Below are 10,906 nucleotides of genomic sequence, written 5' to 3' on the forward strand. Positions count from 1 at the left end.
AGAGCCATTTACTATGATTTATTTGATGATTTGAGATTTGTTGATTTTATTTTGTGCTCTATTTGTATGTTCATGTTCACCGCCCTGAGCCCTTCGGGGGAGGGTGGTATGTAAATGAAATAAATAAATAAATAAATAAATAAATTGAAATTGGGTTGAAAGGGCAGTATTCTGCATATGCAAAAGTGCCCAGAGTGGTGTGGTAGGATGCATCCCATGTCATGTATCCTGCAAAAAACAAAACACCATAACAATTACTAGAAACAAAGTATGAACCATTCACTCATCAGCAGGCTAAAATGACATGTTCTGCAGCTCAGTTTCCATTGCAAAAGCACATGAGTAAGGAGACTCCATGCTCACTTTGCGCAGTTTGCAGTTGGTTGAAGAAGCCCCAAAAATGGTGTTATCAGGTTTCACGAGTTAGTTAAGCTGCCACCTGCAACCTCTGTGAGAAGGGTATCCAGCATGTGTGCCAGCACTCACCCAGCATCATGGCTTCATCCACCTGACTGTCACCCTCATCGGAAAAGAGTGGTCCGGGTACAGTTCCTGCATGTGGGGTGAAAGGCCAACGTAGGAGGATCATCCAACACCAGGTAGTGTCCAGCAGGGGCAGACAATGCACAGGTAACCTCTGCAGAGCAAAGGCCAGTGCATTGGCCATTCCCAACACACAGGTGAGAGCAGGGCCACATTAACCTCCAGAAATAAAAAATCTTACCTGAGTACTCTGGCAACGGGCTGGAAGCCTAGATGTCTCCCTCTGTGATGGTGTCCAGAGGTGGGCAGTAATCTGCCCCGCATGCTGCTACTGTGCAAGTAACACTCCTCCTTATGTTAGGTGGCCTTACATTGATATTGGTCCCCAAAAGGTTGTTCATCTCGTTGTAAAAGGGGCAGGTTTTACGAGTGCCCCCCGACATCTCATTTGGCTGAACAGCCCTTTTTAAAGTCTCTCTTCGGAGTTTTGTATTTATTTCTGCACTCAATGGCACTTCTGCGGTGGCTCTTACAATGCTACACATGTAACATCACCACACAATATGTACAGAGTGACTCGATGATGTCTTCTTCTTTACTCGGTCCTACAACTTTGTCCGTACAGATATTAGGATGGGACCTCTTCTTTGTAGATAGTTAGTCGCTTATAAATGACTGCAATGTACTGCATTCCAGTCAATCAAATTATGCCTGGGCGGCAATGCGGACCGGTCTGAGCCAAGTCCGTCAATTCAATGTCCCAAAAATAAACGGGTTGCGCTATTGTAACCGTTTTCGATCATTTCTTCTTCAGGTTATAATTGATTCTCCAGTTTCAATCGGGATAATCGTTCAAGGTGACTTCTTCACATCCATCCAGCTTCCCTTCTGATGAAGGGTCCGGTGCAATTGAAACTCTGTCATGATATCAAGCAAGTCTGCTGTTTCCTCCTCCCTCCATGAAATACCTCTTACCCCTCTGCTCTCTGAGCTGTCATGACAGTCATTCCTGTCATCCATGTCTGCCAGGACTCGAGAAATAAATTGGCAATGGCAGCAACCCCTCAAACGGCAGCCGTCTGCAGCATAGCAGCAGAAAAAAAAGGAGGGAGGGAATATCATTGATTGGCTGTATCGTTGCTTCGAGTCAACGTGTCAACTTTTCAAGACTCGGTGCATGTTTGACACGATTAGTAAGTAGCAGGAAAGTAAAAAAGAAAAGGCGCGATCGGTCCCGCTGCGAATCTCCTGTTCTACGCATGCCTCAAACTCAGCTCGCGATTGGCTGAACGGGGAAGTCATGGTGGTAGCAGTCATATGATCGTAGCTTCGAAACGTCAGAGGAAGTTATTAAAAAAAGACGCGCTTTCTGCCCGCCATGACTCTCCCGTTCTGTGCATGCCACAAAAGCGGCTTGTGATTGGTTGAACGGATGAGGTGTCGTTTCGATGTTTCCCCGCTTCGAAGCTTCGAAGCGGTATCGACCTTGTTCCAGCAGAAAAGTGTAGACAGGGATGTCGCAGTTCTGAGGGGGGGGGGGGAACTGAGACAAAACAATGTTGAGCTTGGTGGCAGTGGGGAGTCATTGAGGCGAACCTAGGTAGAAACCAGTTCAACTCTGTCAGTGGGGAAAGCCCCTATGTGAAAGTGACAAATCTTGGGAAGTAACAATGGCATGAAGGCTGCATAATCTATGGAACATGGCAGCCCCCAAATGGTGGATAGAAGGGGGATATTGGATGCTTCCTGCTGCCATAGCTCACACAGGCAAGCAGGAAGCGTTTGAAACCTGGGATTTTGCAAAAAAATTGCTAGTTTAGCAATCTTTGTTTAAAAAACCAGGTTGAAATAAATATCACAGGCTGATCCTGTTTGGGGGAAGAAGACACCTGTGCAAAGTTTTTTCCCCCAAACAGGAAATTTTCCGTCCTATTTGTGCTGTGCAGAATCCACCTATTATACTTCTTTCAAAAGCAGAAATGAATATGTATTGATTTGATCAGTTGTACTTAGGTGCACCATTTAAAATGTATTTATTAACGGCAATGCAGAATTTAGCAAATAAATGACCTGTGTTATTGATCTTCTGGACTGTCTAGGCTGGCATAATGAATGAGGAAGAGGGTCCTCCAGATCAAAGCTGAGGACTTCAGCTAAAAGACAGCTGTGAATCACCACGGGCTGCAGTTGCCACTCGGGGTGGGGAGGGGGAGCAGAGCTGGCTGCCTCCGCCCAGACAAGGGTGGAAGCGGAGCCCTGGACATGTTGGGACAGGGCAGACGTCATTGAGGGAGGGCTGGCCCGAGTCTTTAAAGATCTAAACCCTCCTTTGTGCTGGCCATGTGCTCCGGCCAGTAGACGATTTGCCCGCCCACTTCTCCCTAATTTTACTAATTTGTTAATGCATGTTAATCAGTTATTGTCATAGCCATAGGCAGTTGGCGCATGGGTATTGATCTTGAAGGGCCAGGGGAAGGCAGCTAGGGAGCTATCTCTCCCCCTTCCTTTAAGTGGCCGACGGCAGCAAGAGGTGTCCACCCTGCCGAACAGGGCAAAGGGGGGGGGAACACCTCTTGCCAGGGGCATCTGCCTGGCAGAACCCCTCCGTGGAGTGAAGCTTCAGTATGGGGCATCCGCCCAGAGGAGCTTCGCCTTGATGCAGATACAACCAGATCAAGACCCATGCTAGGCCTCACGCTTCCTTTTTTGTCTAATAAATGGCTATGGCCAGTTGAGTTATCCTTGCAAAGGTGTATGTGTGATTATTGGGAGAGGATCCACCCTCAGACGGCAACGTGTGATTATTTCCCTCGGTTCTGGCATTTAGATCTCCTACTTTGAGAACCCAAGTCAGTGGGAACAGCTTTTTCCAGACTGGCTATGTATTTGGTGAATTTGGCCTATTGAGATTTGGAGTTCTTTCTTGTTATCTTTAGGAGGTAGGTAGACTAGAAGTAAGTTTTGCATCAATCCATATGTCAGGATTTGTGTGTGGTGAAAAGGTATTTGCGTGGGAAACTCTGAATTTAAAAAATGGACACCAATTACAAGTGCTTGCCCGTTAACTAATTACAAATGCTTGCTCAAGGAGCTTGCAGCCTAAATTTTGTGAAATGGGAGAATAGGACTGAGCAGACCCTCCCCACAGCAAATATTTATTAATTTTTAGTTTAAAAAAGGAAAGGAAATGTATTATGAAGCCTAGTAGTCTGCTCTCTCTGAATCTGAGACCCAAACCTGTAGATTTACATAGATACGTGTTGATTACATAGCTTGTGTATAAATTCACCTCCCACCTTGGACTTCCAAGAAGATGACCCACATTGGAGAAAGGCAGCAAACATATCCCTAGCAATGTTTGATAAACAGTTTTGTCTTTGAGTCAAAGTACAGTTGGGTGCATGTATCACTAGACCAGAGGTAGAAACATTCTCATGACAATGAATGCAACTTCCCCTACCCTAAGAAACAAACAAAAACATTGAGAGAGCTACATTGAATGCAACTTCCCTTACCCCCTGAAACAAACACATTGAAAGAGCTACCCCGAAACAAACAAAAACATTGAGAGAGCTACATTGAATGCAACTTCCCCTACCCCAAAAAACAAACAAAAACATTGAGAGAGCTACATTGAATGCAACTTCCCTTACCCCCAGAAACAAACAAACACATTGAAAGAGGTACCCCCGAAACATACATTGAAAGAGCTACCCCCGAAACAAACAAAACGTTGAGAGAGCTACATTGAATGCAACTTCCCCTACCCCCAAAAAACAAACAAAAACATTGAGAGAGCTACATTGAATGCAACTTCCCCTACCCCAAAAAACAAACAAACACATTGAGAGAGCTACATTGAATGCAACTTCCCTTACCCCCAGGAACAAACAAACAAACACATTGAAAGAGCTACCCCCGAAACAAACAAAACGTTGAGAGAGCTACATTGAATGCAACTTCCCCTACCCCAAAAAACAAACAAAAACATTGAGAGAGCAACATTGAATGCAACTTCCCTTACCCCTGAAACAAACAAACACATTGAAAGAGCTACCCCTGAAACAAACATTAAAAGAGCTACCCCGAAACAAACAAAACGTTGAGAGAGCTACATTGAATGCAACTTCCCTTACCCCCAGAAACAAACAAACACATTGAAAGAGCTACCCCTGAAACAAACATTGAAAGAGCTACCCCCGAAACAAACAAAACGTTGAGAGAGCTACATTGAATGCAACTTCCCCTACCCCAAAAAACAAACAAAAACATTGAGAGAGCTACATTGAATGCAACTTCCCTTACCCTAAGAGGCAAACACATTTGAAAGAGCTTGAGAACAAACGATGAAAGAGCTACTCCTGAAACAAAACAAAACATTGAGAGAGCTACGTGCAGATACGAGCTTCCCCTACCCCAAAAAACAAACAAAAACATTGAGAGAGCTACATTGAATGCAACTTCCCTTACCCTCTGAAACAAACAAACACATTGAGAGAGCTACTATCTGAACCAGATTTGGACATTTGTTAGCCCGAATTACACAAATGTTTCTTATTGATGCATTAAAATGTTTTTGTATTCAAAGCTGATTTTTTTTTTAAAAAAACCCCTTTACTGAATATTTCAGCTTTATAAAGTTACTATTCATCAAGAATGAATTTGACTTGTTAATAACATTGGAGTCAATACATGCAGGGTTTTTTTTAAAAGGAGAAGATTTCATTTTGGACTCTGAAAGAGAATCCACATGTTTAGCACCAAACTGCTCTAACTCGTATGCAGACAGTGCAAGGGATTGGAACTGTTTTTCTTTTTTAAAAAAAAAAATTTTTTTTCATGTTGCTATATACGACAATTAATTTGTTTTATTGCTGCAGATGGTGAGACTCCCTCGCTCAATAAGCACACCACAACGACAGGCTGGAAAGGAATGGGCCACAGCCCGTTTATTAAACATCGAAACCTTATAAAGCAAGAACGCATCCAGAGCTGGGCGACAGCCGGGTGCGCACATCACATCCCAATGAATAAGGAAACTGGTACGGGAAGGGAAGCCCCAGAGATCATACTCCAAAGTACTTCCACCACTTCCATACCCTGCTGAGGAGACGGGCACCGGCTGAAACCCAAAGGCCGCCCCCAGCCGATCTTCCTCCCGATGCTTACTGGGGTGTCGGGCGCGGCTAAGCCCATGGTAACCTGTCGGCCCAACCCAATACTCCCTGGGAGGGTCGGGCAGCGACCCGACCTGCCAACCTACCCGCCCCACCCCCTTGACTACATGGGGTGCAGAAGCCTGGGAATTTAGCCGGAAGGCTGGATTCTCTCCCCAGATATGCAACAGCGTTGCAGATTTCAGCCGCCAGGACTGCGACAGTGGTAGGAACCAAAAGTTCCCTTAACCCTAAGTACAGGGAGGGTGGGGTAGACCACTTCTTGCTGGTTCTCGCCGCCCGGGGAAAGGTATGGACCGAGGAAAGCGTCTTAATATACCCAGAGCTCCTCCACGCCTTTTTGCAGAACCAATCATTGCACCCAGTTCTGCAGCTTGCCGCCATGCCAATGGCATGCCCACTTATCTTGCTGCGTTGCTCACCACGGCAGCAATGGCTGCCCCTGGTTATTCAAGGTGCATCTTATTTACTGCAGATGGTGAGACTCCCTTTCAGCTCAATAAGCACACCACAGCGACAGGCTGGAAAGGAATGGCCCGCCAGCCCGTTTATTAAACATCAAACATATAAACAAAGAACTATATACATCAGAGCTGGGCGACAAGCGGTGCATACATCACATCCCAATGAATGGGAAACTGGCGGGAAGGGAAGCCCCAGAGATCATACTCCAAATTGCTTCCACACTTCCACGCCCCTGCTGAGGAAGGCGGGCACCCGGCTGAGCTGACGCCCCCAGCCCGTCTTCACTCCCGTGCTTACTGGGGTGTCGGACACCGGCTAAGCCGCGCATGGCAGCCTGTCGACCCAACCCAATAACCCCACTCCTGGGGGTGTTGGGCAGCGACCCGACCTGCCAACATGCCAGCCTGCCCGCCCCACCCCCCGACCCTACATAGGGAGCAAGCCTAGAGCCCCAGGCGGAAGGCTCGTTCATTTCTCCCCAGATGTCGCGACACCGTTGCAAACCCGCCTGACCTTGCTGCCCTTGCAGCTCACCGCCTAAACTCCTCAAGAAGCCTGAGCGCAATCTCTATCTTAACCACCGGCGAAGGGTAAACTGAACTGACTGAAGCCCACAAGTCCATGCCCCATTGGGACAGGTGGGCGGCCATCCATTGAAAAAGGTCCATGATGTCAGATTTGATTTCCGTTCTGCCACCGCTCCCCCAAGGGAAAGCACCACCTTGGCGGTAACCTTATTGACCTTTCTGCAGGGCCTGTCCACTGCAGAAGGATCCAACGCTCTCGCTCCAATGGGCCCATAGCACCATCTCGGACCAAACCAAGGTCATATTAGGCCGATGCCTGGCAGAAGCTCCTGAGCGTGGCGGCCACCGCATAAAGCGCAGGTCAAGGCCCGACCTGGCAGGGAGATCTTCACTCCCCAAGATTGGATGACCAAGAGGTCCGGTGTAGCCAGCTGAAAAATGTATTCAATGACCTTGGGCTCTGGCTCATGCCACAGCATGTGCCCCTGCCCCATCCAGGAAGTTCTTCGCGTAGCGCCCTGGGTCCGAGATGCGATACCCATTCGGAATTGCAGGCGTAGTCCCCGACTCTGTTGGCGAGGGCTGTGCCCCACGACCCACACCTGCCGATAGACGGTCTGCGGCGTCCCTGGAGGCGCTGGGGAGGGAATTCAACGAGTCAGGTGTGGTAGTGCTGCGCCCGAAAGCCAACCGCGACCACCACCTGCCTGATTCGCCGGATATCCTCCGGGCCCCTGCCTTCCGCTACGCGATGGCCGTGATGGCCCCTATTCTGAAACAGTGCAGGCCGAACTCTCGCGGCCGGAAGCCCGACTTTAGCCAGCATGCCCTGAACACCGCCAGCTTTGGGAACCTAGTGAGGGGGGACCCGTCCTCGTGCACCAAGAACCACCCACCCACCCGAGGAATACAATGCCGTAGCCACTCAATAAGGGGGGGAGGGGGCGGGTGGCGTCGCCCGATAGGGCTGGCATATTAACCCAAGCCCCACGGCCCTCTTGATGCGGTTTTTGAATGGGTAATGGCGTAGACCATGTCCCCCGACAGGACGAGGTGTTCCCTTTGCAGCGCGGTGCTGGAAGATTCGATCCCTAGTAAAGAGGCGACCAGTTCCCCAAACCTGAAAGCCCCGTGGTGTGCCAGGTGGAAGGCGGCGGTGAAAAGCAAGCGCTCATAGCGGCGAAGCGCTTTACCTGCCTAAGCACTCCGGTGACCGCCCTCAACACTTCCTTGGTGACTGGGCGCCTGAGGTCCCTCTGTCTAGTGCCCACCCGCCGCCACCCAGCCACTAGGCGGCGGACTACAAACGCCTTGGTGACGTCAGGAAAACCGGAAACCTTGCAGTAGAAAGCGATGCCCGCCAGATGCACCCCCATGGTGCGCGGGTGCATCCCCTGCCCATGGAGCCGGACCAAATACTCGAGGAGGAGGCCAGTGTCCACCCCACCGCAGACCGGGCGCCCGGAGGATGTAGCGAAGCTCAGGAATTCGCGCACGGCTCCGTCGTATTGCCTGCACGTGGCCGGTGCCAACGAATTCAAAACACCTGTGATGACGTCTCGTTGCCAAGGCTCCAGAGGGACGCCGGCACTGTCGCCGGGAACGGCTCCGCCCCGGGGGCCAGGCGCCGGAAACGATCCACCTGCTGGCGAGACAAGGCATCAGCAATCTCATTCTGCAAACCTGGAACAAAAGCAGCTTTGAAAGAGATGTTATGAGTGAGGCAGGTAAGAACCAAATTGCGAACCAGGCGCATGACCCGTGCCGATTTGCTCGACTGTCTGTTTACCACACGCACCACTGCCTGGTTGTCGCACCAGAAAAGCACCTTTTTGTTAACCCAGAGGTCGTGCCAAATGTGTACCGCCACCAGAATGGGAAACAGCTCCAGAAAGGTGAGATCCCTGGTGATGCCCTGCGCGTGCCACTCTGGGGGCCAAAGGCCCTGCGCCCACTGACCCCGGAAGTACACACCGAAACCAAAAGCCCCAGAGGAATCAGAGTGCACCTGCAACTCCAGGCCAGGTTCCAAGGCTGACTGCCACAGAGAGATGCCGTTGAAGTTTCGGATGAAGGACAACCAGACCTGTAGGTCTTCTTTCATGCCCCGGGAAACCCTGATGTGATGGTCAGGGGACTTGCAGCCCGACAAGGACCTCGCCAGCCGGGAGCAGAAAGCCCTGCCTGGGGCCACCACCCTGCAAGCGAAATTGAGGTGGCCGAGTAAGGACTGGACCAGGCGCACCCTGCATTTTCGAAGGAGGAGAACGGACTGGAGCAGGGCGGAAAGGGCTGTAAGCTTGTCAGCCGGGAGTGACGACGTGCCTAGGACCGTGTCCAGGTGAATGCCCAGGTAGCTGAGGGCAGTGGCAGGCCCCTCCGTCTTGTTGGGAGCCAAGGGGACCCCCAGCTCGGCGGCCAGGACCTGGAAAGCCTGCAGGGCCAGATCACACTCCCGGGTGCCCTGCCTGCCAATAAACAAGAAATCGTCAAGGTAATGAGTCACCAAACCGGAGGGCACCCTCTGCCTGAAAGCCCATTCAAGGAAAGTGCTGAAAGTCTCAAAGGCGGCACAGGCAAAGGAACAGCCCATGGGCATGGCCTTGTCCACATACCAATTTCCTTGGAAGTGGATGCCCAGCAGCTCGAAGTCCACGGGGGAAATGGGCAGGAGCCGGAAGGCGGACTGAATGTCACACTTTGCTAGGGATGCCCCCGGACCCGCCTGCCTGATGCAAAGGATGGCCTCGTCCAGGGTGGCATAACGGACCGAACAAACCTCTGGGTCAATGAAATGATTCACGGAATCGCCCCGGGGGTGGGAGAGGTGTTGAATTAAACGAAACTCCCCCGGGGCTTTCTTAGGCACGACGCCAATTGGGGAGACCCTGAGGTTGGGGAGAGGCGGGTGACTGAACGGGCCAGCAATGCGGCCGGCCTGGATTTCCTTGTTGAGCTTGTCGGCCACCACTCCAGGGAGATCGCGAACAGATTTTAGGTTGCTGGCTTGGTAAGCCCTCCTTGGGCCTTGGTATGGGATGCGGAAGCCAGAAGAAAAACCATCCCCCAGCAAGCGCGCAGCCACCCTGTCTGGATAACGCTGCAGCCACTCCAACAGCACCCCCAGCTGAACGGGTGTAGGAGCCAGAGACTGCAGCTGAGCGAGCGACTCAGTGTTTTGCGGGGGCGGGAGCGCTGCCCTGGCCACCGGCATCTTTTTGGGAGGGCCCGGCGCCGGGCGACCGGGCCTGCCGAAAGGGAGGGCGTCCCGCCGGCTTGGGACAGCTGATCCTGCTGTGGCTGCCAGAACAATAAGAGCAAGAGTGCTCAAATCTACACTTTGGCCGCTGGCAAACACCTTTGTTGAATTCCCAACACAACCCCTTCGCCCCCACCCGCCCCGGGTAGGCTCTGCCGGGTTTTGAAGGGACAGGAGGTTCCGCCGCCCCTCCCATGGCGGGCTGGACCACGACCATCCAGGTTTGGTCGTGGATGAGATCCCAACGAAAAAGGCACTTGTGCGAGGCGTTCTTGCGGATGGCCTCGTCGTAAGCGATGGCCGCAGTTTCCCCAGCCAGCGCCCGAGCCCGCAGCACATGAGCCATGTGGGCTGCCAGGTGCCAGGCCCGCAGGGAATACGCGGCCCCGATGAGGGCCAGGAATTCGGTGAAGCCCTGCAGCCAGTTGTTAAAATTCCGCTCGGCTGCTGCCGGGTCTTTCCGTTTTTTGTCGGCCTTCCCACCCGACAAACCCAACTCCCCCTCCCGCCGCGGGAACTTAAAGATGTCCACGTAATACCCATCCAGCGCTCGCTCCCGGAGCATCCTGGGGTGGTGGGACCCGGGCGGGTTGCCGCGGTCGTCTTGGGCCGGGCCAGGGGATGGCGCTTCGCCGCCCCCAAAACGCCTGCGCTTTGCAAGGCACCCTCTCCCCCCGCACCCAAAATTTCCCAGTAGCCTGCGCGTCATCATCCTCAGTAGACTCACCCGACGACGAAGAGCTGGGGGATTGCCTGGAGGAACGGGAACGCCCTGACGACCGCTTCCTCCTCCTGCCCTCGCGCCCCGAGGGGCCGACGGATGCATCCACCGATGTGGACGCGCTGACCGGTGGCGAAAGGTGCAGCTCCTCCGCTGCTCCGCTCGATGCACCCGCCGGTGCCGCACCGGCCACCGCCGACGCGGTGGGCTCAGGGCCCCCGACCCCCGAGGTGGGGCCAGACTCGCCAGCCGCTCCGCCGAGGACTTGGGAAAG

The sequence above is a fragment of the Sphaerodactylus townsendi genome, linkage group LG02, assembly GCF_021028975.2.
Source record: "Sphaerodactylus townsendi isolate TG3544 linkage group LG02, MPM_Stown_v2.3, whole genome shotgun sequence".
NCBI lineage: Eukaryota > Metazoa > Chordata > Lepidosauria > Squamata > Sphaerodactylidae > Sphaerodactylus > Sphaerodactylus townsendi.